Source organism: Odocoileus virginianus, chromosome 23, assembly GCF_023699985.2.
Source record: "Odocoileus virginianus isolate 20LAN1187 ecotype Illinois chromosome 23, Ovbor_1.2, whole genome shotgun sequence".
Taxonomy (NCBI): domain Eukaryota; kingdom Metazoa; phylum Chordata; class Mammalia; order Artiodactyla; family Cervidae; genus Odocoileus; species Odocoileus virginianus.
In genome coordinates this window covers 4,454,751-4,482,581 of record NC_069696.1, presented here as the reverse complement: position 1 = coordinate 4,482,581, position 27,831 = coordinate 4,454,751, and the positions used below count along the sequence as shown (strand labels likewise).

The 27,831-nt window shown below is 45.3% G+C and overlaps 1 long non-coding RNA gene across 1 annotated transcript in view; it reads right to left on the bottom strand.

The window, feature by feature from the left end:
- The window catches only part of LOC110130299 (uncharacterized), a 139,744-nt gene that overhangs the window by 41,293 nt on the left and 70,620 nt on the right, over nt 1–27,831 (bottom strand). The window lies entirely within an intron of this gene.

Below are 27,831 nucleotides of genomic sequence, written 5' to 3'. Positions count from 1 at the left end.
AACCCTCAGCTTTGTCCTCCTCAGCTGGGTGACCTTGATCAGGTTACTGACCCCCCACTGTGCTCCGGTTTCCTCCTATGACAAGGGTCATGCTAGAATCTGCCTCATACAAGCACTCACCATCACATCATACCCATCACCAGCTCTGTATGTGTAATATCACCACAGATGCTTAGAGTGAAGGTGGGGTTCTAGAACCTGTGGAAGCAGCGGGAAACTAGGAGGGTGAGGATTTCAGAGAGTGAGGCTAAAATGAACAATGAAAGATGAGCAAGGCAGCATAGAGGTAAGAAATGAGACACTCAGAGAAAATAACATAAATGGCTGGGCAGAGAGTATCCGACTGAACTTTAAAATCAAAGGGCAACAAACAAAACAATTTGGAAACATGAGCTGGGAGCTGGTTCTCTGAATATTTCCGGGATCTTACTTGTAGCAAAATCACTTCTTACTCCAGCTGCCTCTCCTCTTTACAGTGACCCCACTACTTTTCTCCTTCCTCCTCCTGGCTTTTAAGTCCCAACCCCTATGGATCCACATGGGGGACTGCCTTTGTAGGCACATCTATTACAAGTTGTAGTAGGACTTGGAAGATGCCATGCAAAGGGTCGGCGAGAGGTGGGACAAGAAGATCAATGCACCAAAGAAGAGACTAAGACATCATTCCATCTAGCAGGGGCTCCAGGCAAAGCCGAACACATGGGCATCAGGTGCCCATAACGGTGGGAGTAAGGGAACAGCCAGGAGCTTGGTCAGCATTGGTGCTGGGACCTATCAGAGATGGACAATGTGTATAAAAGTCACAAACCCTTCAAGATAGAACACAGACAAAACAAAAGGAAGGAGCGAGAGCACTCGCGTACATTGAACTGACAGATGAGCTTTCCTTGTCCTGACTCGAAGGAGTCCTGCTCCGTCCCATCCACATGAGCAGGGTCATTCCCTGCAGACGCCTCACCCCTGCACAGCGAGCCCACCCATGCCTGCGAGAGGGGCTCCTCTGGGCTAGGCGTGCTCCGAGTTCTAGACTGTGTTCGTAGTGCCTGTGTGGTTCAGCGTTGCACTAGACAGCGGATTTCTCCTCTGACTTTCCAGCATGATAGCACATCTCTGAAAAGCGGCTGAGCTCCTGAGAGAACTCGGGATGGGAGGAGAGGAACATGCAGAGATCCCCATGCCCAGAGCCCCGCTTTCCACTGTGCCAACAATGGAGCGCTCCTCTCCTCCCTCCACCAGCAGGTCCATTGTCCTCCGGCTGCAAATGCGAGTGGGATAAACAGCAGCTGTGAGGCCCCTGCCCTTCCTCCTCGGAGGCCCGGGTATGCAATGTGAGAAGCCTGGCCTTAGTACAGCTGGTTCTGACCGCTCTCCAAAGAGAGCTGAGGAGGTGGGGACATCAGACCACTCGTTCAACACAGAACATCCTCTGCAGGGAAAGGGTGGGCAGTCACAACAGCCGTCATCACTAATATTTTCCTATATTCTGCACACGCACTAACTAGAGGAACGACATAGTTCTGCATAATTTATATATGTGTATTCGCATCTGCCTGGCTCAGATGATAAAGAATCTGCCTGCAATGCAGGAGATCTGGGTTCGATCCCTGGGTCGGGACGACCCCCTGGAGGAGGGCACAGCAGCCCACTCCAGTGTTCTCGCCTGTAAAATCCCAAGGACAGAGGAGCCTGGTGAGCTCCACAGGATCTGCAGGGCTGCAAAGAGTCAGACATGGCTGAAGGACTAACACACGCGCACACACACACACACACACACACACACAGCCTTATGTAGTCTCTGAGTCAATGGTTAAGTTTTTCTTCGCTTCTAATTAACTTTCGTGGCCCCCTACCCCTCGGATTCCTCAGATACATAGTAAATCTGCACTTCCTGGGGTCTGCATGCTCTGTGAAGTCGCTCCAGGCGAGGGGCCTGCAAGTCTCTTGCCACAGCATTTCTGTCAACTGACCAACTGTGTGTGTTTCTGTTTAAAGACATCTTCTTAGACACGTGTTGTTGGATCATTAACACTGAACCTAGGGCCCACAGCACACAACTGGTGTTTACCAGGTACACAGATTTTCTCTGAGAGGCCTGGCCCAACCTTTCTGCACTTGAGAACCCCAGGCAGCACTTTCCCATGACACCCATTCTCGACAGCAGAAACATCAACGACAAGAATCCAACTACGAAAACACGGCACCGAGTAGACACGGAATAGGACACTTGTTTCCAGAAGGGGCTGAACCGAGAAGGTGAGCATCATTCCCCCACACACTGCAACTGGGAACACGCATGTGTTTGGGCAGCACTTGTGTGCATCTGCATACATCCTCAGAAGCCCTGCCAGGGTGCTGTGACTCTGGGGTCACAAGTACATTTTAACAAGGAGACAAATTCACAGGTACAGAATCTTGGAACTGCATGAAGTAGAGAATGTCCTGTGGGCGAACCCGTGAGTGAAGTTGCTCAGTCGTGTCTGACTCTTTGCTACCCCGTGGACTGTAGCCCACCAGGCTCCTCTCTCCATGGGATTTTCCAGGCAAGAAGACTGGAGTGGGTTGCCATTTCCTTCTCCAGGGGAATCTTCCCAACCCAGGGATCGAACCCAGGTCTTCTGCATTGCAGGCAGATGCTTTGCATCTGCGCCACCAGGAAAGCCCATGGGAGAACCCGTATGGAACCTGAAATCAAGAAATCCTGGTTCTATCAGCTTTCAGAATGTGGAGAATTCTATTCTAGGGCCACTTTGGAGGCACTGGCCACTGTGCACAGAAGTGACACTGCCACGTTCCCTGACTCCACAGTCACTAGACCACCTACGGGGAGATGCTTTCCTGTTACTGGCCATGCACTGGTTCAAAGTCAACGATTCTCAAACTATAGCCCTGGGTGCAACTGTTAGAAATTCAGATGCAAACTGTTATAAGATAAACACAATGTCCTACTGTGGGTTTCCCTGGTGGCTCAGACAGTAAAGAATCTGCCTGCAATGCAGGAGATCCACATTCGATTCCTGGGTCAGCAAGATCCCCTGGAGAAGGGAATGGCAACCCACTCCAGTATTCTTGCCTAGAGAACCCCCTGGACAGAGGAGCCTGGTGGGCTACAGGCCATACTGTACAGGAAAGGGAACTATATTCAATATGCCGTGATATACCACAATGGAAAAGACTATGAGAAAACAAAAATATGGCTTCCCTGGTGGTCCCGTGTTAAGAATCCACCTGCCAATGCAGGAGACACGGGTTCGATTCCTGGTCCAGGAAGATTCCACCTGTGTCAGAGCAGCTAGGCCCGTGTGCCACCACGACTAAGCTTGTGCTCCAGAGCTGGAGAGCTACAACTACTGAAGCCTACGTACCCTGGAGCCTGTGCTCCCCAACTAGAGAAAAGCCTGGGAAGCAACGAAGACCCAGCAGAGCCAAAAATAACAAGTAAGTAAATTTAAGTTATACATACACACATATGTATAACTAAATCACTTTGATGTAGAGAAGAAATAAACACAACACTGAGAATCAGCTCTACTCCAACTAACACATTTTTAAAATAAGAACATGTAGATTCCCGGGCCCCACTCAGATCCACAGGATCAGAATCTCTGGAGATGGGCCCAGCCATCTGGGTTTTAAGAAGCCCTCCAGGAGACCCTGCTGTATGCGCAAGTTTGAGAACACCGCTCTAAATCACGCCGCTTCATCTGGTCCCCAGTGGCTCCTGGCCTGCAGTGGGCCTGACTCATTCTCCTTCCGTGTGGGAAGAGTCATGGCTTAAAAGTCAGAACAGAGTTCACATCCCACTTCTGCGTTTTACAACGGGGAGACCTTAAAGGACTGAAATACTCTGACCCTTCAGCTTCTTCATCTATGAAAACATGGAGATGAAAAGAAATACAGTAGATGAGAAAAAGTGCTCAGCACACACGAGGCCCTCAGTAAATGTGAGCATTCTTTTCTTTCCCTCCCTTTCAGTATTCATCCCTGAACAAAACATGAAGGGTGAAGGAAAAAAAGAAAGAAAAAACAAAACAAAACCAGAGAGACAGTGTTCTTTCTTTAGAATAGAATAGAGTTTAGGGCTTATCTCAGAGAAAACAATTACTACGTTCATCTCTCTCCCTCCACTCCTCAGCTCCCCTTCTTCCCCCACTACCCCGTGTGTGTGTGTGTGTGTCTGTGTGTGTGTGTGTGTCTGTGTGTGTGTGTGTCTGTGTGTGTGTGTGTGTGTCTGTGTTTGAAAAGCTGAGACTCTGGTGTCAGTGTGGCTAGAGGGGGGAAAACACACTGAGGTCCTTTAAAGAGAACTCAGACTATTTTACTGAGCTCCTTGACCTTCATAAACAGTGAAAAAGTCAGTCCCTAGACTCCTTACATCCTTCCTGTTTCCCTCCTGTCTGCCGCCTCCACCAGGCAATTCCTCATTCTGCTTTCCTTCCGCCTAAGGAACTAGAAACGCCTTTCAGCTGGCTTGCTAGGATCTTCAAAGACTTTGACCAATGGGTGACTGCAGTCTACTGCCAACCACCCCTGCGACCCCCCAGACAGGGCTGAGGGAGAATGCAGGTTTCAACCCACCAGCCCTTCCTTCATCCTGAGTTTGAAGTCACAAAATCAAAGGAGGGGCTTCCCAGGTGGCGCTAGTGGTAAAGAACCCGCCGGCCAGTGCAGGAGACATAGGAGACGCAGGTTTGATCCCTGGGTTGGGAAGATCCCTAGAGAAGGAAATGATAACCCACTCCAGTGTTCTTGCCTGGAGAATCCCATGGACAGAGGAGTCTGGTGGGCTACAGTCCATGGGGTCGCAAACAATCGGACACAACTGAAGTGACTTAGCACGCAAAATCAAAGAGGAGCCTAGCAAGGTGTTGTATTCAGAGAATCTAATTCTGCATGTTGGAAAAAAAATGTTTTTTAAATTATTTATTTATTTGGCTGCACTGGGTCTTAGTTGCAGCAGACAGACTCAGGCAGGCTCAGTTGCCCCAGGACATGCAGGATCTTAGTTTTCTGACCAGGGATCAGACTGGCATCACCTGCATTGGAAGGCATATTTTTAACCACTAGACCACAAGGAGACGAAGGGAAGTCCCAGAAGTTGCCTTTTTTTTTGGTTCCTCCTAGGACTGCAGTCCCTCTTTGACTGCCTTCGCAGACACTATCTTCCTAGAGACCTGCTGCGGCTGCCAGTGTCTAAAATAGTTTGTCACAGTCTTAATTCCTTGCCCCCGAGCAGTGGTAACACTCAGCAAACTAACCAACGTTTACAGTGAGGAAGAGATGGTTACGGTCTTGGAATTTTATTGGTAAAAACCAACAGGAATTTAGTGGTTAAAAACCAACTGCCCTGTTCTGAGCCAGGGAGATTCCTGAATGCAGGTTTCGAAATGTCTCATCAGCCTTCCTCACCTTAATTGTTTTATATGTCAACTCAGGCTCTGCTTCAGCTAGACAAGCCTAATACTATTTCCTTCCTGATGCAGTTTCCTTCTCTGAAAACAGAGCTGGAGGCAGCTCAGAGCCAGCAAAGAGAGATGACTGATCCAGATCATGTTTGGGTCCAGGGCTCCTTCTCCATCCAGCATTATGCCTCTCTTCCCAACCCCTAAGCCACTGTCTCAAGCCTTCCCTGTAACCTTCCCTGGGTGTGCGCAGCTGCTCAGTTGTGTCTGACACTTTGTGGCCCCATGGCTTGTAGCCCACCAGGCTCCATGAGATTTTCCCGGCAAGAATACTGGAGTGGATTGCCATTTCCTTCTCCACCCTGAAACCTCAAACCTTGATTTTTCCTTTCTACCAAAACCTGTCCTCAAACCTTTCAAATCTCTTGAAAATTCAGCTTCTCTGAGCAATCAGACCTTTCTGATCCTCATCAGACTCTGTTCATCCCATTTACTCCAAGACCCTCTTTCTCTTCCAAGCAAAGAATGATACACAGTAGGACCATCGAAATTTCTGACTTAGAGGATTATCCCAGTTTTTAATAGATAAGGACCCCAACTAGCTATGCCATTAGTCAGAGGTCCCTAAGCTGGTTAAGGAACAAAGTAAAGTCTAAAACTCATGCCTCTGAGTCCACAGTTCAGGATTTTGTTTTCATCACATGAAAGTGTCTATTTGTGTTTCTTTTCTCCATCAATATTCTACTGTCTTTTTAAATTTTTTCTTTATCTACTTATTTATTTGCCTGTATCAGGTTTTAGTTGCCACACTCCAGATCTCTGTTGCTCACTGTGGGATCTTTTTTTTGTTTGTTTGTGTTTCATCGCAGCACATGGGATCTTCTAGTTCCTTGACCAGGGATCGAACCCAGGCCCTCTGCATTGGAAGCGCCAAGTCCTAGCCACCAGACCACTAGGGAAGTCCAAATATTCTTCTTCTTATATCTTTACATGAGGTTGTTTTTTCAAGTTTCCTTTGTCACCATTACTGGTGACGTGATAAATCTCAATCAGTATCACAACTCAGCATTTCCCCAGAGTGCCCTACATGGGACCCACAGTGGCACTGCTGATGGCCCACTCCCTAAATTCTTTCTCCTTACGTCCCATATGACTCTAGCTTTATCCTCCAAAGACGGTCCATCCCCCTCAAGCCTTAAGGAGGCCAGAGTTGGTACAAAAAAAGAAACACTGCTACTGATGCAGGAAATCCACTCCTTTATCTGAAACATGAAATATCAAAATACAGCTGGTTGAACTGGAAGAGCCTGACAGATGGGGCTCACAGGGGACATCATACTGTGGATACTGACCCAAGGCTCCTCTAATAGGATTCACAGGACCTGATACCCACTAGTGTGAAGGCGCCAGACTTCAGAAGAACTGTTACGACCCAGCTATAATGCACTGGGAGCAAAGAACTCCGGCCGAAAGATGGGCCAATTAGATTCTCTTATGGCAATTTAGAATTGAGGCCTCACACACTGGTAATGTGTCCTTTGGAAGCTAGAATTATGCAGTAATGCAAAGTTAGGGCCCAGGTGGCCTTGCCTGATGATACTGTGAAAGAGGGAGTGAAGCAGAACCTCAGAGAAGCAGAGGTGAGACACTCAAAGAAACAGACAGCCATTTGGGATTCTCATTCCTGGTTCCACCTCTTTGTGATTTGTATGCATGCATGCTCAGTTGTGTCCAGCTCTTCGCGACCCCATGGACTGCAGCCCACCAGGCTCCTATGTCCATGGGATTCTCCGGGCAAGAATACTGGAGTGGGTTGCCATTTCCTTCTCCAGGGGATCTTCCTGACCCAGAGATCAAACCTGCATCTCCTGTGCCTCCTGCATCGGTAGGTAGATTCTTTACCTCTGAGCCACTTGGGAAGCCTGTTTGTGGTTTGCAGGAAACCCAAGAAGTCCACCAAACCTGTTTATTCCCCTTTCTTTCTTTTTTTGCTGCTTGACCTGAACTAGTCGAGCGGGTTTCCTCTGCAACAGAGAAATCTGGACTGAGACCCTTCCCCTCCAGAGCTGAAAGGTGAACCAGGCAGCCAACCCTGGCTGGGAAGTCAGGGCGATCTGGCCAAGGACTGGAAGGTGGTGACTGTTTCCTTCTCTGTAGGCAGAGGTGCTGGTCAGGCTTGGATTTTCTGTGCATCGGGGCTCTCAACCTGAGATATTTTCCTCTGTCCACTCCGAACCCCATCCAGGTAAACAGAGCAGCAGTCGCCAGCCTTCAGCATTCACAGAACTTAATTTCCCCTCATGCACTTCCTTCTGAAGCACCTAGAAGACACTTTTGCTTGTTTGGGGACAAAAGCAAGTCCAAAACCTTATTAAAGTGAATCCAGGGACTTCCTTGAAGGTCTGGTGGCTGGGAGTTCATGCTTCCAATGCGGGGAGGCCCTGGATTCAATCCCTGGTTGGGGAACTACAGCCCACATGGCGAAACTAAAGTTAGCATGCTTTAAGTTAGCATGCTGCAACTTAAAGAGTCCACATGTTGCAACTAACACAAGAAAGAAAGAAAAAAAAAAGATCCTGAATGCTGCAACTAAGCCCTGACACAGCCAAATAAATAAATAAACATGAAAAAAGAAAAAAGGGACTCCAACTGGTTTTGGCTTTTTGCCTCTAACTTCTGTTGGGAGCAGAGACTCTCCACCTCAGTCACTAGCACTATTTTTATGATTTTTGATATTTCCACATACCACTGGTACTATTTCCTTACTATTTAAAATATATATACATAATTTTTTTTTGTTTATCCTAACCTGTAATATTCATTGATAAAACCATGGGCTTATAAGGTATATTATATTTTTTCTAATAAATACCTAAATGCATAACTATTACCAAAAAAAAAATGTATTTTTTTTAACCACCTAAGATCATCTCATGTGTACCACCTTAGGAAACACTAGTATCATGTGGGTTTTGGATCAGCCAGGCTTGGTTCAGGTATTAGCTCTGCCATTTAATACCTGCATGACCTTGGACCAGTCACTCAATCTCTGTAAACTTCAATTTTGTCACAATTTCCCAGGGGTCCATGCCTAGGAGTCGGCACTCCCAATGCAGGGGGGCTGGGTTCCAACCCCGGTCGGGGAACACAATCCCACAGGCTGCAACTAAAGATCTCACGTGCAGCAACTAAGACCTGTCGCAGCCAAATAAAAAAATAACTGAATAACAAAACAAAATTAATATTAAAACAACAACGACAATAAAAGCGTAAGTGTGTCCTCGCCGGGGTTTTGGTGAGGATGCAATGGGGCAGTGGTACACACAGAGTATTCAGCTTGCAGATGGTACCAACAGGAACCGCTGGGTGGATGTTGCCTGGCACGGTTGCTGGCCCTGCACCTCCCACTTCTTCACTACATTCATTCCTCTTTCTTTCCTTTCTTCTCTTCTCAATCAAGGCACCAGCATGAAGTGGGTTTGTTTATTGAAGTGTAGGGAATTTATACAGATCCCTCCCAGAAGCCAGGATAGAAAGCTAAGTGTGCAGCCTCTGACAGGTCCAGATTGGTGGCATCTAATGACGTGACTTATTACTCTGCCTCCTGCAGTGGCCAAGATAAAGACATTGCCTCCAGAGAACCTTGCTCTGAAGGTTTTCAAAGCCTCGCGGACACAATTGAATGCAATCCCAGTAAGTGTGGACAAGCATTATCTTCCTCCTTTATCAGGTGTAGGAATCAAGACCCTAATGGGCCTGGTCTGGTTACTCAGCAACAGTGGCAGAGCCTCACAGAGGAGTCCAGGACCCCCTTCAGAGGCCACCATACCGCCTTCCCATGTGATGTGGAAGGTCCTGGGAGCCTTCTGGAAGTGAGCAGGGAGGGGGTTCTGTGCACAAATAAGATGTGAACACTGGGGACTTCCCTGGCAGTCCAGTCATTAAGACTCCACATGCCCAATGCAAGGCGACCTGGGTTCAATCCCTGGTCAGGGAACTAGATCCCAAATGCCTCAACTAAGACTTGATGTAGCCAAATTTTTAAAAATATATATGAACACTGAATCAAACACAGTTAAGACAGGTTTCTTTTCTGTGAGACTTCAATTGTTCATATGCTAATATGCATTATGATTCTCCAACAGGGAGACAGAGAGAACTTACTTTAGTGCATGTGACCACAACCCTGTGGTTGTTCAGTTGCTAAGTCACGTCCGGCTCTTTTTGACCCATGAACTGCAGCACATCAGCCTACTCTGACCTCTACTATCTCCCGGAGCTTGCTCAAATTCATGTCCATTGAGTCGGGGATGCTATCTAACCATCTCATCCTCTGTCACCCCCTTCTCCTCTTGCCTTCAATCTTTCCGAGCATCAGGGTCTTTTCCAATGAGTAGACTCTTCACATCAGGTGGCCAGAGTACTGGAGCTTCAGCTTCAGCATCAGTCCTTCCAATGACCACAACCCTACCTATTTAGCAATTCTTATGATACATATCCTCAGAGCTCTTGTTTGGAAACAGAGCTTGAGCTGATCATACTGGCATGAATTCTACTCATTTGACTCCCTTATATGATTAAGCTGCTCTTAGAACGCTAAAAAACAGCCATGTCTGAAGTTATTCCACCCCCACACTTCCATGGTCCCACCTCAGAGACTATGGTCTCATTCCTGTATCATAAGCCATTATACACCCTGGGAGCTGAGTCCCTCCACAGCTCGCCTCAGTTACACGCTTGCTAATGTGCAATATTTCAACTCTTTATTTGGTCCTTTTTAAAATAAAAAACAACCAACTTTAGGGACTTCCCTGGCAGTCCAGTGGTTAAGACTCCAAGCTTCCACTGCAAGGGGCATGGGTTATAGCTCTGGTGGGAGATCTAAGATCCCACATAATGTGTAGCATGGCCAAAAAAATTAAAAAAGAAAAAGGAAAAAAAAAGACCAACTTAAAAAAATTTTTTTAATAAACTAGACCCGATCTTATTTAATAAATAAGACCTGGCTGCACCAGCTCTTAGCTGCACCACGTGTAATCTTTGTTAAGGCACGCTAGTTCTTTAATTACAGCACACAGGATCTTTAGTTGTGGTTTGTGGGATCCAGTTCCCTGGTCAGGGATTAAACCTGGGCCCCCTGCATTGGGAGCACAGAGTTTTAGCCACCGGACAACCAAAGAAGTCCCCCAACTTTAAATTTTGTTAATTTTTTTAAGAACTTAAAATAATATAAGAAATTATTATTTAATATATATTAATTATATATTATATTATATTTATAAGCATGATTTTAGTATTTTAATAAAATTATTTCTAATTTTAAAAAATAAAATATTGATAGAAAGAGATAGGAGATATGCCATTTTACAAAGAAATGATGCCAAATCCTAGGGAGACCAAGTCTCATAGCAAGACCACAGCATTCCTAGAAACAGAAGTGAAATACCCTGTCTCCAGGCACAAGGCTGCTTTACACAACTGAAGTGATTCCTCAACTTAAATGTGCAGGTCAGGGGTATGACCGAGCCCTCTGAATTACGTGGACTCTGTGTCTCTCATCTGATGTTTTGTGTGAAGTTCTGTGTGGGGAAGGAAAAAGAGAGTTTTGGAAACATCTGCTTTAGAAATACAAATGGACCCCAAAATACATCTCTACAGGGGAACCCCCTTGTTATACTGCTGTGAAAGGTGAGCACCAGTCCCAACAGAGAGTCACCGGGACTGCGTCAGGCTCTTCCTTGGCTTAGTGGCTGGCCTAAGGGTCAGTGAGCAGTCCCCCACCTCCTGAAGCTGAGGCTCCCTCCCTGTAGAAGTGGAGCACAGTCAACAGACAGCGCCTGAAGCGGAGGTGGCGTGACAGAGGATTCATGCTCCATGCACTTCTGTTTTCTCAAGAGGTGTGAGACAGCTTTAAGAAAGGACAGTGCATACCACAACGTTAGTATCAGGATTTCTGAAAGTAAGAGGAAGTGAAGCAGGAAGGCTACCATACCTACTGAGGATACATTTGTCTTTGAGCCTCCTGGCAACCACAGCAAAAAGGGAAACATGTCATAAACAAAGGTGGATAGTTGGATAGTGGGGCTTCCTGGCAGTCCAGTGATTAAGACTCTGCACTCCCAATGAAGGGGGTATAGGTTCAATCCTTGATAAGAGAATTAGATCCTACATGCCATGCCATGGGATGTGGGCTAAAATAAGCATTTTTTAAGATAAAATAAATAATAACAATAATTTAAATAAATAAAAAAGAAAGAAAGGTGGGTGCCTACTAATTACCCACAATAGAAAAAGATTTTCCTGGAATTAAATTCTTAAAAATTTTTTTTTACCTAAGATCTTATTTTAGGGGCTACTATGCAATATAATGAACAATGTCCAGGACAGTAGGTTTAAAATAAATGCAGAAAGTTTTCAGGACTGTTTCCTATAACAAGTTTGGATTGGAGTTAAGATTGTTATATCAAAGTCAAGTGGCTATGGCATCAGACTGGTCTTTGATGAAGTTGTTATTGTTCAGTTGTCAAGTCATGTCCATATGCTTCTCAGAACTTCCCTGGTGGTCCAGTGGCTAAGTCTCTGTGCTACCAATGCAGGGGGCCCAGGTTTGATCCCTGGTCAGGGAACCAGATCCCTGGTCAGGGAACCAGATCCCAGATTTGATCCCTGGTCAGGGAACCCAGATCCCAGTGCCACAGCTAAGACCGAATGCAGCAAAAAAAAAAGCTTCCACCCAGAAGTAGCACCTCTATTCACATTTTTCTAGCTAAGGTAAGTCATAGGATAATGCCTACCTGCTGAGAATGTGAGCAAGTGCGGTCCCCCTGCACCTTGGAGGAAAACCAGAATATTCATGGACAGACCCACGATGAATATCCCCGGATCAAGCTTCCTCTCCATTCAGAGGCAGTCACTGCCATGAACTAGGGGCGTATCTAGACCCTATTTATGTTTTTACTACAAATAAGCATTTATAAATAGTATAGCACCAGTTTATGTATTTTACAAAACATTGGTTGAAGACACACACTTTTATATAGCCCTGCAATTTCTAAAATCAACATTTTGCTTTCAGGATTTATTTCTGCTGAGTCATATAGATCTAGCTTATTTATTTAATCTGCTGCATTGAATTCCATATTATCATAGACTGTGATTTATTTATTCACCCCCCTACACACGAACACACTGTTTCTAACTTTCTATAATTACTGGTAGTGTGTATTGTAAACATACTTGGGAGCATCCCCTGGCAGTTTTTCTCAGTTGGGTTTAACAAGACAAATGTCAAAATGCAACCACTATGTGTAATGAGCTAACTTCTCTCTTAAGCATCCTGAATAGTCATTGGAGGAACTGATGCTCAGGTTGAAGCTCCAATACTTTGGCCACCTGACACAAATTGCCTACTCAATGGAAAAGATCCTGATGCTGGGAAAGATTGAAGGCAGGAGGAGAAGGGAATGACAGAGGATTAAATGGTTGGATGGCATCACTGATTCAACAGACATGAGTTTGAGCAAACTCCAGGAGTTGGTGAAGGACAGGAAACTTGGCGTGCAGCAGTCCATGGTTTTGAAAAGTCCATATGCTTCTCACGACTGAACAACAACAGCAAGCATCTAGAATGATATCAGATAAACGTAATTCTTGGAAGAGTTGAGAAAACAGTCACTCAAATAACTGTCTGTGCTCTATGGCTCACAGGAAGAACCCAGATTGGATTCCAACAATTGCTAACAACGGGAGGAGCAGCCAGGAAACACCTGAGGCAAAATTTAAGCAACCAGAGAAGCTCATCGGGATTAGGAGACTGAATAAAAAAACAAATGAACAAACAAGGAAACCAACCACCTGAGATGAAGGGACTGCAAGCTTTGCTCACACCCTGATCTTGTCAGACTCCACATGTGAAGTGTTATAACACCCTTCATCAAATCCTCTGGGGTTGAGACACATGGTATGATAATCTCCATGTTCCGTCCATGCTGCTGCAAATGGCATTATTTCATTCTTTTTATGGCTGAGTAATATTCCATTGTATATAAGTACCACGTCTTCTTTATCTATTCACCTGTAGATGATCATTTAGCTTGTTTCCATATCTTGGCTATTGTAACTAGTGCTACTATGAACACTGGGGTCCAAATTATAGTTGTTGTCTGGACATATGACCAGGAGTGGGATTGCTGCATCCTAGGCCAAGACTTGCTATCATCAGACATTCTACTTTTGGCCAATCTCATGAGTGGGAAACAGCATCTCATTGTTGTTTTTAGTGAGCATTTTTTAATAATTAGCAGTTGCATTTCTTTTTTTGTGCATCACTGTTCAAGCTCTTTGCCCATTTATCTTTTGGGTGGTTTATGTTTTTCATGTGGACTTGTAGTATTTGCTATACGTTTTGAATCTAATGATTCAACTGTTACTAAGTGGCATCTTGAGGCAATTCTAGTACATTCTCCACCTACATATAACCCATCACCACTAAAGTCACTTATTTCATTTTTTAAGTCATTTTCATCTCTAACATTTTATGTATCCATGTCATGACTTGATATAGACACATATATATATACCCAAAGCTAAGTTGTTTTAAACCAAATTGCAAACAGTTTTACTAAATACATAGATGGATTTTATATATATTCCTTCTATCCCTAAGCAATCTCCTCCCTCAACAGGGGACATATCCTGGATTTGCCTAAATTACAAAGAACTTTGGAATGGCCAGATCTGGACATGGCTGTGTTTGTTAGTTATTGTTACCTGAAGATCAGCCAGTCCAAATGCCCTCTTCATGGAGGATTTCTCTGCCCTACTGGACAACGGAACTGCTTAAAATGAGCTGACCAGGGCTTTAAATGAAACTGGATTTGTGGTTACTCTCTAACAGATCAACAGAGCAGTCTTGTGTTCATGCATTGGCAATAGTATCTTGCAAAGGGAACATTAGCTTAAAAGACATTCTAAGAGCAAATAATAGTGTGGTAAAACTATAGAGAGTGAAAAAGCTGGCGTGAAACTCAACATTTAAAAAGATCATGGTCTCATAACTTCATGGCAAATAGATGGGAAACAATGGACACAGTGACATGTTTTATTTTACTGGGCTCCAAAGTACTGCAGATGGTGACTGCAGCCATAAAAAAATTTTTTTAACATGTCAAACTTAAAGTTTTTTTTTCTTTATTTTTATTAGTTGGAGGCTAATTACTTTACAATATTGTAGTGGTTTTTGCCATACATGGACATGAATCAGCCATGGAATTACATGTGTTCCCCATCCTGAATCCCCCTCCCACCTCCCTCCCCATCCCATCCCTCTGGGTCATCCCAGTGCACCAGCCCCGAGCACTTGTCTCATGCATCCAACCTGGACTGGCGATCTGTTTCACACTTGATAATACACATGTTTCAATGCTATTCTCTCAGATCATCCCACCCTCACCTTCTCCCATAGAGTCCAAAAGTCTGTTCTATACATCTGTGTCTCTTTTTCTGTCTTGCATATAGGGTTATCGTTACCATCTTTCTAAATTCTATATATATGCGTTAGTATACTGTATTGGTGTTTTCCTTTCTGGCTTATTTCACTCAGTATAATGGGCTCCAGTTTCATCCATCTCATTAGAACTGATTCAAATGTATTCTTTTTAATGGCTGAGTAATATTCCATTGTATATATGTACCACAGTTTTCTTATCCATTCATCTGCTGATGGGCATCTAGGTTGCTTCCATGTCCTGGCTATTAAAAACAGTGTGCAGCCATAAAATTAAAAGATGATTGCTCCTTGGAAGAAAAGCTATGACAAACCTAGACAGTGTATTAAAAAGCAGAGACATCTCTTTGCCAACAAAGGTCCATATAATCAAAGCTATGAGTTTTCCAGTAGTCAGGTACAGATGTAAAAGTTGGACCACAAAGAAGGGTGAGTGCCAAAGAATTTATGCTTTTTAACTGTGGTGCTGGAAAAGACTCTTGAGAGTCCTTTGGACTGCAAGGAGATTAAACCAGTCAATCCTAAAGGATATCAACCCTGAATATTCATTAAAAGTACTGATGCTGAAGCTGAAGCTCCAATACTTTGTCCACCTGATGTGAACAGTCAACTCATTGGAAAAGATCTTGATGCTGGGTAAGATTGAAAGCAAAAGGAGAAGGGGGCTGCAAAAGATGAGATAGTATACAGTATACTAACGCATATAAATAGAATTCAGAAAGATGGTAACGATAACCCTAAATGCAAAACAGAAAAAGAGACACAGATGTATAGAACAGACTTTTGGACTCTGTGGGAGAAGGCGAGGGTGGGATGTTTTGAGAGAACAGCATTGAAACATGTATATTATCAAGGGTGAAACAGATCACCAGCCCAGGTTGGATGCATTAGACAAGTGCTCGGGGCTGGTGCGCTGGGAAGACCCAGAGGGATGGGGTGGGGAGGGAGGTGGGAGGGGGGATCGGGATGGGGAATACATGTAAATCCATGGCTGATTCATGTCCATGTATGGCAAAAACCACTACAATACTGTAAAGTAATTAGCCTCCAACTAATAAAAATGAATGGGAAAGCAAAACAAAACAAAACAAACAAACAAAAAAAGATGAGATAGTTAGATAGCATCACTGACTTAATGGACACGGATTTGAACAAACTCCAGGAGATAGTGGAGGACAGAGGGAGCTGGCATGCTGCAGTCCATGGGGTTGCAAAGTGTCGGATGTGATTTAGTGACTGAACAATGACAACAAAATTATAGGAATAAGGAGAGTTTCAAATTTTACCTAAAACATCATCATTGTTAAAGTTGACTCTGTGCAGTCGTATGTTAGGATCATGATGTTTTTATGGCATTTTCTTTTCTTGTCTCTAGTCTCCAAATATCCTGTAATAGACCTGTGTGTGTCAGTCACTCAGTCCTGTCTGACTCATTGCGACCCCATAGACTGTAGCTCACCAGGCTCCTCTGTCCATGGGATTCTCCAGACAAGAATACTGGAGTGGGTTGCCATTCCATTCTCCAGGGGACCTTCCTGACCCAGGGATCAAACCCAGATTTCCTGCATCGGAAGCAGATTCTTTACTGTCTGAGCCTAGAGTGTGGATACAGTAGACCTATATTATATTAATAATTAAAAAATCATAATGAGAAACGAAACCAAAATGTGACCCACTGTGATTACAAGGATTCTTGGTTTCTCATGTAGGTGTTCACCTCAAGAGGAGGCAGAAATCAAAGGCAGAAAAGTCTAAGGGCCTTTCCCACTTGTAAGTTTTTCAAAGTCAGTTTGAAAGTGCTAAAAACCTGCAGGCTCACCCAGGATGGGGGCGGAAGTGGGTACATGCTATAACTGAAAGCGCAGAGAAAAAGTGCTGTGATAGAGGAAGGGTATCAGAATGGAGTGAGGAGGCCAGGTTCAGGGGGCTGCTGGAGGAGTTTTTACACCTGCCTGAGCAGGGCAGCATGTACAGAGAAAGAGGGCCAGGGGATTTGGTGCGCAAAGCCTCGACTGTAAGCCTGGGCTCTGACGGACTGTGGGTGGGTTGTTCAACCTCACTGTGAAATGCAGGTGACGTTCTGGGTTGTCATGAGCCCCAAACGCAACAATGTCCTTGAAAGCACTTGGTAGACATTGAAGCTCCCTTTGATAACTCATGTGGGTTATTATTAGTGGGAAAAGGGCGCCAGTGCTAGCAAACAGCAGAGAGAAAAAAGCTGCAAGCCCGGGCCAGGACAGGAGGGGTGCACATGGCAGAGAACGGCACACACGGCATGGGAACCAACCCACGCCTGTCCCACCTTCTTCACTGTGACTGACCCAGCGCCATCCTCCTGGGGGACACCCTTAGGACATGGCATTTTGGGGTAAGAATACTCTGTTCTTGTGTTGTGTCTAAAGTCTAATGATACTAAATCTTTAAAAAAAAATTTTTTTTAATGTGGACCATTACAATCTTTATTGAACTTGTTATAATACTGCTTCCATTTTATGTCTGGTTCTTTGCCCTGAGCATGTGGGAACTTAGCTCCCCAACCAGGGACTGAACCTGCATTGGAAGGTGAAGTCTTAACCACTGGACTGCCAGGGACGTCCCCTCATTAGATTTCTTTGTGCAACACTGGGTTAAAAGGGCACCATGTCATCCAGAAAGATGCATTTTGACAGGTGGAAACTTAAAACCAAACGAGGAAGGATTTTTTTCCTACCCCAATGCCTTCGGCTTCTGGAGGGGAGGGGTGACACCACCAGATATTATTAACAAAGAAACTGGCCTCAGGCTGGCGTCCCTCACTCAGCTGCTCAGCTGCCCAAGATTCCACTGACCCCAGAGACAGACATGATGACTTGTGTTCTCTCTCTCACACACCCCTAAGGCTGCACTGGGTGATCTTTCTTTCCCCTAAAAGGTAACTATACACTGTCTCCCTTTAAACCACAGCTCACCAGCACACACACACATCAGATTGTAACATGTGAGAGGAAGTGTGTACAGTAACAGGCCTTACTTGCCACCCACCCCAATTCCTAATCCCAGGGACCACAAATATGGTGGCAGTTTTCAATGAAAAGTTAAGGCCCCCAAAGCAATTCTAATTTGCAGTGACTTCTGCTTGGCTCTTAGAAATCCCCTGCTTTGGGAAAAGGCTCATTACACTGGTGGAGCTGCTCTTATGAGCTCCATGTTACATTTGTGGCTACTGAGACTCAGACTGAATTCCCCAGAGTCTGGAATGGTGTATGGTGAGACTTTTAATATGAGCTTCACAACCAGTCCTTTTTACATGTATCTCTGTGATTGCCAAGGGGGGAGGATGAGTGCACACCACTTACAGGGATATTTGTGTGTGTGTGTAAGGGGGAGGCTGAAATCATATTCAATAGAGTAATTTAATGAGTGCTTGGAAAACAAACCCTAATGACTTCCTTTGTAAACTGTAGAAAATAAAGTTTGATAGAACTCTTGGCTCTTGGGGATGTGCAAAGACATCTTCCTTACTATGGAGGGCATCCAGAGCAGAGACAGTGAGGTGTTCATGGTCTATTTATCAGATGGGGGGCAGGGGGTAGGTGCCATCTCCACTGGCCACGTGGTCCTGCTCTGGCTCACTCACACTTTGTATTTAACATCATCTTGCAATGGAATTGTTCTCAGTGTTGTGTCATCGGGAACTATTGCCTACCAATAGCCACTATTTTTCTCCTACATCTAATGCCACCATCTATGGTCTGAATGTCTGTGTCCCCCACCAGACTCACAGGCTGAAATCACAGTAACCCCCAAAGGTGATGCCAGTAGGTGGAGTCTTGGCAGATGATTAGTGCGTGAGGATGGAGCTCTGCTGGGTGGGATCAGTGCTCTTATAAAAGAACATTGAGCCTTTCCTGGTGATCCAGTGGTTAAGAATCCGCCTTGCGAGGCAGGGGACAGGGGTTCAATTCCTGGTCCAGGAACTAGATCCCAAATACCTCGGAGCAACTAGAGAGCCCGCACACCAATGAAAGGCTCTGCACGATGCAACGAAGATCCCGAGTGTGGCAACTAAGACCCCACACAGCCAGAAATAAACAAAACAAGCACACAGGCCCCCAGCCCTTCTACCACATGAGGTTACGAAGCAAGATCTCTGCACCCTGGAAGTCCACCCTCACCTGACCACTCTGGGGCCCTGATCTCAGACCTGCAGCTGCCAGAACAGACAGCAACAAATTTCAGTTGTTCATAAGCTACCCAGTCTGTGTTTTTTTCTTATAGCAGCTGGAACAGACTCAGACTCATTAGGAACAAGGTACGGGTGGTATAAAAACAGAAAGAATACAAGGTTTTACATATAGTATATTCTCAATTTTATGAAAAAAATTTTTTTTCCTAATTTATAAGTTAGTATGAGAAGCAGTATGCTGTAGTTGGAGAAAGCACGGGCCTGCAGTCAGAAGAACTAAAGCGTGGATATGGTCTCTGCTACTTACTAGCTGCATAAATGCTCTGCTCCCCTGTTGTCTTATCTGCAACATGGGAAGGGTGGGGAAAGAGCTACATTTATTTCTCGAAAGTTGAATTAAATTAGAACTAATTTAAGTAAAGCACTTTGAGGATAGAAAGCACTCAGTAACTGATCTTGTTATTATTCTGAGGAGGGACTACATAGAGCCAGATTCATGGGTCACACAATGCCTGGTACCTGGCAAGGGCTCTGAACTTGGTTTAAAGCTGGGCTGCAGTCATCTTAAAATTCGTAACGATTTTTTAACAAGGGGCTCCACCTTTTCACATTGGGACTTGCAAATTACATCACTGGTTCTGAGAAAATACATACACACACAACACATGGAGAAGACTGAAAAGCAATACATCAAAATGTTAACAGTTTATCTTTGGGTTATTTTAAAGGTGATTTCTGTTTCATTGCTTATTCTTCTGTATAGTCTACATTTTCCATTTTGAATGTCTATTACTTTGGTTTTGAGGGGGAAAAAAGTGAACACATGTTCTTTTATAAAACAGTTCTCCCCATTTTGCAGATGAGTGAAACCAAGGTAGCAGATAGATAGGAAATGACTCACACCAGAGCACATTAAGACAAGGGCAGAGGAAGTGAACCCCTTCTGGTCCTGCTCCCCTCACCATGGTCTGAGTTACCCAGCGTTTCCAGCACGAATGTCTCTGGGCATCTGACCTGGTCTGGGGAACCAGCTCCACACTCTGCAGAGGGAGCCCCAGATCCCTGGCCTGTGAGCATGCGCACAGGCTGACTGCTCTCAGAGCTTTGAAAGCAGATGCCACGGTCCTGCTCCCAGAGGGCTTCCAGCCGAGTTGTGCATGAGAAGGCTGTGCACACTCTAGATTCTGTGAGAATAGGGGGGAGGACCTGGTTGAGCAACTGAGGGGCTTCCTTGGGGGTCCAGTGGCTAAAACTCTGTGCTCCCAAAGCAGGGGCCCCAGGTTCCAGTCGTGGTCGGGGAACTAGATCCCACATGTCACATGCCACAATGAATATGGAGATCAAAGATCCCGCATGCCACAACTAAGACCAGTGCAGCCAAATAACTAATTAAAAAAAAAAAAAAAGAGCAATGGAGAGCAGTGAGCACAGTCTTTTCGGTCAGGTTCTCCACAAGGAAAATATGAAGGCTCCTTTGAACCTCCCTCCCCACCCAAAGGTGTCCAGAGGTGAGCAGTATGAAGGAGCAGGAGACATGAATGCAAGGGATAATCCTCCTGTGTTCCCCACAGTTCACAGTATTAAACATCCGACAATCGCCAGCAGGATGGTTTCTTTATTTCACGCTTACAGGAGCCCTGGGCTCTGATTTTCCCTCCTGCACTTTCTCTTCCCCGCCTGTGTCTCTTGGCAAGCATCCAAATCAGAATTTTTGGTGCGCTCCCCCACTCCCGCCCCATGAATGCCCCTTGAAGGTCCTTACAGTTCATTCCTATTTCACCCAACCCTTCCTCCTCCAAGGACCAAGCCTGCTCTCAGCAGCCCCCTGAATCTCCATAGACTAGCAATCTTTAAGGACTATTAGAACTCATCTCCAGTGGAATTTTCTAGGCTCAGACTTGAGGCTCTGGGCTGAGATCAAGAGAATAAGGGAAAGACTTGGGGGAGCTCAACAGCCAGGCTCACACTGGTGAGGGTCACACGAAAATTAACATTAGCTCCATTATGGAGTCCTTCTCACACCATCCAGGCAGGTAGTTGGCTTTACATCCATGATCTGACTTAGTTTAATCTTCACCATGATCTTGATAAATTAGGTACTAAGGCCCCCATTCTTACCGGATAAAAAGAGGCAAAGTAAAGTGCTCAAAACACAGTGAGTCAAAACCCACAGAACATGCAACAGCAAGGCAGAACCCCATTTCACACCTTGGACGTTGGGTGATCATGACTTGTGACATAGGTTCATTGTTTGTAACAAATGCACCCCAGCAGCAGGGATGTGACAATGGGGGAGACTGTGCTCTGTGTGTGGGGGGCGGCGAGGGGCGGGGAGGTCTATGGGGACTCTCCACACTGTGTGCACTCAATTGTGCTGTGAACCTAAATATGCTCCAAAAAATAAAGTTTATTAAACACAGACAGACACAACTGGTAAGGCCCAGGAGTTAAAACCAGGTCTGTCTCCGGCTCTATAGCACAGGGAATTCTGCTCAATGGTATGTGGCAGCCTGGATGGGAGGGGAGTTTAGGGGAGAATGGATCCATGTATCTGTATGGCTGAGTCCCTTCACTATTCACCTGAAACTATCATGGCATTGTTTGCTAATCAGTTATACCTCATTACAAAATAAAAAGTTTAAAAAAAAAGCAACAAAAGAAAACTAGGTCTGTCCCCTTAGGTGATGGTGAGATACTGTCTTCAAAAATTCGTTGAGCTGCATTGCACGGGCAGAAATAATGATAGTGTGTGTGTGTGTGTGTGTGAGACATCCTATTATAGATCACACTGGTGTGTCTGTGTGTGTGTTAAGTAGTCACCACAGAGAAAAGAGAAAGAACTGGAAAAGAGAAATCTTAAACTGAGTCCTGCCTCCATCGCCTGAAAGTAGAGTGATCCTGGGTTGGTCACTCTGATTTTGGTTTCTCCATCTGTAAATTGCAAGTTGGTCACTGGGAGGCTCAAATGAAATAAAGTGTGTATAGAGTACTCTGAAACCATAAGCAACCCTCCCCATATTGGTGGCCCCCAACACATACACACTCATACATACCCACATACAATCACACGTACACATCCATGGGATTGAAGGGTAACCAGGAACTTCCATTTCCACCTTCCCCACTGAGCCCCGGGCCACCTGTAACACAGAGTGGCTAGACTGGCACTTCCATCTTAGTCTGTGAGCTCTGACCTCCAATCTACTCAGAACCCGCAGCGGTACTGTCTGAGCCCCCAGCCCCGCCCTTCCCGCTGGTCTCCGGGCCGTGTGCGCAGCCCTTGTACCCTCGCCCCTGGCCTCACCCTCCCCACACCCTACCCAAGTCCTGGTATGACAGTGACACGCAGACGTCACTGTCTGGGGACACTCTGTCAGCAACGAGGCCCTGTGGACCAGTATCCCACCTGCTGCTGGGGTAAACAGTCATAATTTTCACTGTGCTTTTATAATCGACTTCCTCCCATTCGCTCTTTTTTTTTTCCTAATGTATCATTTCAAGACTTGAAAAACCCCACGTGATCCTGTGTGACTTGTGATTACATAGCCCCAACATACCCAGAGGTGCTTAGAGGCGTATAAACCACATTATCTGCCCGGAATTTGAGTGGTTCCCAGGAGGCACTTAGGGATAACTTGAGAAACAGACGGTGGGTCAGCAGGGACAGAAGTGATATGATCCTAGGGTCCCACCAGCTTCCCTTTAAGCCGCTTGACAGTAATGTCTCTACAAGGTTTCATTTAAGAAAAGATCCCCTTGCTCTGAAGAGTCTGAAGTCTCTCTCTCCTATGACTAAGAAGAGATGAGCTATTCTCACCCCTGAGCCACTGAAAGAGTGCCAGGAGCCTCTTCATCATGAGGTGAGAGGTGTTTTGTGCCAGTGCAAGGAGAACCAGGTATTAATCATTCACGGAGCTCTGAGTCACAGTTAAAATCCCCGTACTCTGAATGCAAAAGAACAAAGGGGAATTTTACTGACCACAACCAAGAGCATCCCCAGGCCTCCTGGGGCATTCCTGTGAGACCTGCGTGCCCTGGGTTCCTCTTCCTGTCAAATCAGCCTTCACCTAATGAACATCCATTGCTAGATGAGTGTCCAGGATGGGAATGTTTAATAGTGGTGGCCATTGCTTAGCAAAGCTTTGAAAATGCAATTTTTGCTTCAGAAGTTCCTGGCTGTTGTACAATATGGTAGCTACCAGCTACTTGAATGTAAGTGGATTAAAATTAAACAAAATTTAAAATTCAGATTCTCAGTCACACTGGTCATATTTCATGTATATTTCATATTTCGAGTCATATTTCAGTCCCTACATGTGGCTAATGGCTGCTTTCACGAAACACTGAAGATGTAAATGCTCTGTTGGATGGTGCCAGAGCCACCCAGCCTCATTCTTAATGACCCCTTCGGCCAGCTGGGCTCCTCATCAGTCCCTGCAATGGTGTGACTGCTCAACTGTTCAGTTGTGTCCAACTCTTTGTGACCCCATGGACTATAGCCCACCAGGTTCCTCCGTCCATGGGATTCTCCAGGCAAGAATACTGGAGTGGGTTGCCATTTCCTTCTCCAGGGGATCTTCCCAACCCAGGGATCGGACCTAGGTCTCTTATATCTCCGGCATTGGTAGGCAGATTCTTTACCGCTGAGCCCCTGGGGAGGCCCTTAGAGATTCTTAACTTTTACTAAAATTCAGACGTGGATCTGAGATCGTATGCTGTCACACAGGAAGTGTTTGATAAAAATACACTTTAGAAACAGAATTTAAGAGCTTTAGGGATGTTCGGAATCCTCTTTTGGGACAGCATTACTTTTCAAGAAAGAGAATGTAAGATCCAGAGAGGCTCAGTGATGTGCCTGAGAACACACGGTGACTCAGCACACACGATCCCAGGTCACCCAGTTTTCACCCAGGGTTTGTCTCACCAACTCAGCATTAAGGGGTCTCCTCTCTGTGCCCCCTACATGGCAAGCTAGCCCGAGGGTCTCACTTTGGGCCTCCTACTCCATGACCACTTTCTGAGTTGCTCTGAGTATTTACTTACCTATAAGTTCAAGCACATTAAAAAAAAATACATACTTTCCAAGAGGCAGTTTCCCTAAAAATGTCCCATGGGTTTCCCACTGCAGAAGTCACCCTGGCAGTAAAGAGAAACAGACTGAAGAGCCTCCGTGTAGGTACAGTTTCAGTATTACAAACAAAGGTCAGAGTACTCTTCACTACAGCTTAACTTGCCATGTGTGTCTCACAAGGGCATGTATTTTTATTTGATATCATATTATCTGTGCAGGGCTTCCCCAGTGGCTCAAATGGTAAAAAAAAAAAAAAAAAAAAAAAATTGCCTGCAATGTGGGAGATCCAGGTTCAATTCCTGGGTGGGAAAGATCTCACTCCAGTATTCTTGCCTGGAGAATTTCATGGACAGAGGAACCTGGTGGGCTACAGTCCACGGGGTCGCAAAGAGTCCGACACAACTGAGGGACTAACACTTTCACATCTTTGCAGGAGGGGCTCAGCTGGCACTTCTCAAGTGGGACTAAGACTTGAAAGGCCTGGTCTGGCATAGAAAACAAAACCTACAGTAACCAAGGGGGATGGCCGGAGTGCGGGGGGGCGGGAAGGAGAGATAAGTGAGGAGCTTCGATTAAATATATGCACACTACTATACAAAAACAGATAAACAATAAGGACCTACTGTTTAGCACAGGGAACTATATTCAACATCTTGTAATGACCTATAATGGGAAAGAATCTGAAATAGAATATATGCATTCAATATCTTGTGATCACTCATAATGGAAAAGAATCTGAAAAGGAATGGATATATGTATAGTGTAACTGAATCACCTTCCTGTACCCCTGAAACTAACACAACACTGTAAATTAATTATGTTTCAATATTTTTAAGGTTATGGAAAAGAAATAAATTTTTCTTAAAAAAAAAGACATGGTCTGGGAACTTGGACCTAGTTGCGATAATGAAGACTCTAGATCCTCTTTTTGTTTAGAAACAGAAGTCAGCAGATTGTACAACCTGCAGGACCCAATCATGTCCACTCTCTGTTTTTGTAAATAAAGTTTTATTGGAACATGGCAGTAGTTTTGTCTACGGCTGCTTTCAGGCTGCAATAGCAGAGCTGAGACAGATGTACTAGGTGTAACAGAAACTGGAGGCCCCATAATGGTAAAAAATATTTGTTCTCTGTCCCTTTTATCACTTTACAGAAGAAGTTTGCTGAGCCCTGGTCCAGTCAGAAGAGATAAACCATCTCCCAAATCCTGCTTGCTATTTACTGCCAAACGATGCTTATGAGGTGGGGAAAGTCTAAATCCAAGATCTTGCCAAACCGAAACCATTGCTGTAGCCAATTACAGCTGTTTCCTTTTAAAACCAATGTGCTTTTAATAGGGGTTTGGAGGGAAAATATCTTCAGGTGCTTTTCTCTTTTGCATTTTTTTGTTCTGATTTCCCCTCTATTTAGCCAGATGTATCATATTGTCTAAAGGATGACTGAGGTTGTTATAAACAGAACTGCAAGGAGAAAGAAATAATTAATATTTTGCTTCTTACATTCAAAATAAGGTTTTCCACTGAGACTATATTTTTGATAGCCAGGTTTTGTTGAGAATAAGGATTTTTAAAAAAAATATTAATTTATTTGGCTGCATTGGGTCTTTCTAGGTGGGGCTAGTAGTAAAGAATCTGCCTGCCAATGCAGGAGCCCCAGGAGATGTGGTTTCAGTCCCTGGGTGGGGACGATCCCCGGGAGGAGGGAGTGACAACCCACTCCAGTATTCTTGCCTGGAAAATTCCATGGACAGAGGAGCCTGGCGGGCTGCAGTTCATGGGGTTGCAAAGAGTCGGACATGACTGAGTGAGCACACGTACCCCATTAGGTCTTAGTTTTGGCATGTGAGCTCAGTGGTTGCCCCATGTCATATGGAATTTAGTTCCCTGACCAGGGATGGAACCCATGACCCCTCCATTAGAAAGGGGATTCTTAACCACTGGACCTCCAGGGAAGTCCCAAGAATGAGGATCTTCTAAATGTCTTTATTTCTTTTTGAATTATTATCAAGGTGTTCCACATAAGGCAAGTCCCAATCAAACAGAAAGAGAAAGAAGAGAAAGCCCACCTTTTCTGACCCAGGGTTATGTGGGCTATGGGAAGAAGGGAAGCAGAGAAAGAGAAGGCAGGTGTTCAGACGTGAGTCCCAATCTCCCCTCTCTGAGCTGAAATCATGGATGGGAGCATGACTCTGAATCCAGATCTCCTGGGTTCAAATCTTGGTTCGATCCTGGGCAGCATAACCTCTTTGTGCTTCTGTTTCCTCGGATGTGAAACAGGGGTCATGGTATCACCTGCCCTGCAGAATTATAATGAGAATCGAGTGACTGAGTGGATACTGAAGTGCTTAGAATAGTGTTGGTCACTTAGTGGCATTGTAGTGGAGATGTGGGGGGGTGGGTGTTGCTTTAGATTTTGGAAAGATGGCTCAGCAGATGGTGGGCTCTGTCTCTCACGCCCATTTTGGGGTCTGGAAGGAGGTCACCCTAAAGGCTGCCCCCGCACCAACCTGGAGCAGCCCTGTCAAAGTAAATTCTTCACCAGAAGTGGGGCTGGGCCTGGCCTTCATCAGAAACTCAGGACCAAGAGCCAGGTGTCTGGTAGGAGGGTTTCTAGAGGGAACCATCTTGGGGGCTGGGGAGAGGGGTGAGGAGACCACTGATCTGAGACCACCTGGAGAGGAGCTCATGGGAGTCATAGCAAGTCTCAGGCGGTCCAGTCACCACCAGAGTCCAGATGGGGAGAGTCAGCAAGGGAGCCCCTGGGGTCCGTAAGAGCAAAGAGAGAAGGACCAGGAGGTACTCTGGCCACAGATACCAGCCACCAAGGCTGTTCAGCAGAAGCAAGGAGCAGATCCAGTTGGGCTCTGCCTAGCAGCTCCAGAGTAGAAACTAGCAGAGATGGACAGGCCATCACCCCTCTGCCAGCAAGCATACAGAAATCACACCCCTCCCCTGTGGGGGACAGGAGTGGAAACTGGAAAGACTGTGCATTCTCTTTCTAAAAATATTTATTTATGTATGTGGTTGTGCAAGGTCTCAGTTGTGGCAGGCAGACTCTGAGTTGCAGCAGGTGGGATCTAGGTCCCTGACCAGGGATCGAACCCGACCCGTTTGCATTGGGAACGCGGATTCTTAGCTAGTGGACCACGAAGGAAGTCCCAAGACTGTGTATTCTATCTCGGCTGGACTGTTTGCTATTTAAATTAAATGCAAGTGTGTCTGTTAGATTAGCCCTCATCCCATGGTCCACCCTCCCTCTCAGCACCTGTCCAGCAGGATGGGGACTTATAAACATGTTACATCACTTCATACGAGCAGAGAAATTGCTCTTTTACTGCTGTGTTTGAGGGTGGTGGGAGTACACTTGTGACTCTGCCCTTCTCCCCCCACCATTAAACTGGGTTATACATTTCACGTGGCCTCTCACGCCCACACACGCACAAGCTGATGTCTAAAACCAGCTTTGGGAACAAACCAGAGGCGTTTCTGGCTCTAAGGTAAACAAGAGGAAGAAAATCTTTCCAAAAAAAGACTCATTCCTGGTAGCTTTATTTTAAAAACAGGGGAAATGCAACTCCTTGCATAAACAGAATTTAGAAGTACAACTTCTTCCTCCTCTCTTTCTAGCTAATCAAGGGAGAAAATGACAACCAAACTGTCAATACAAATGTATTGTTCACACACTCAGTAGA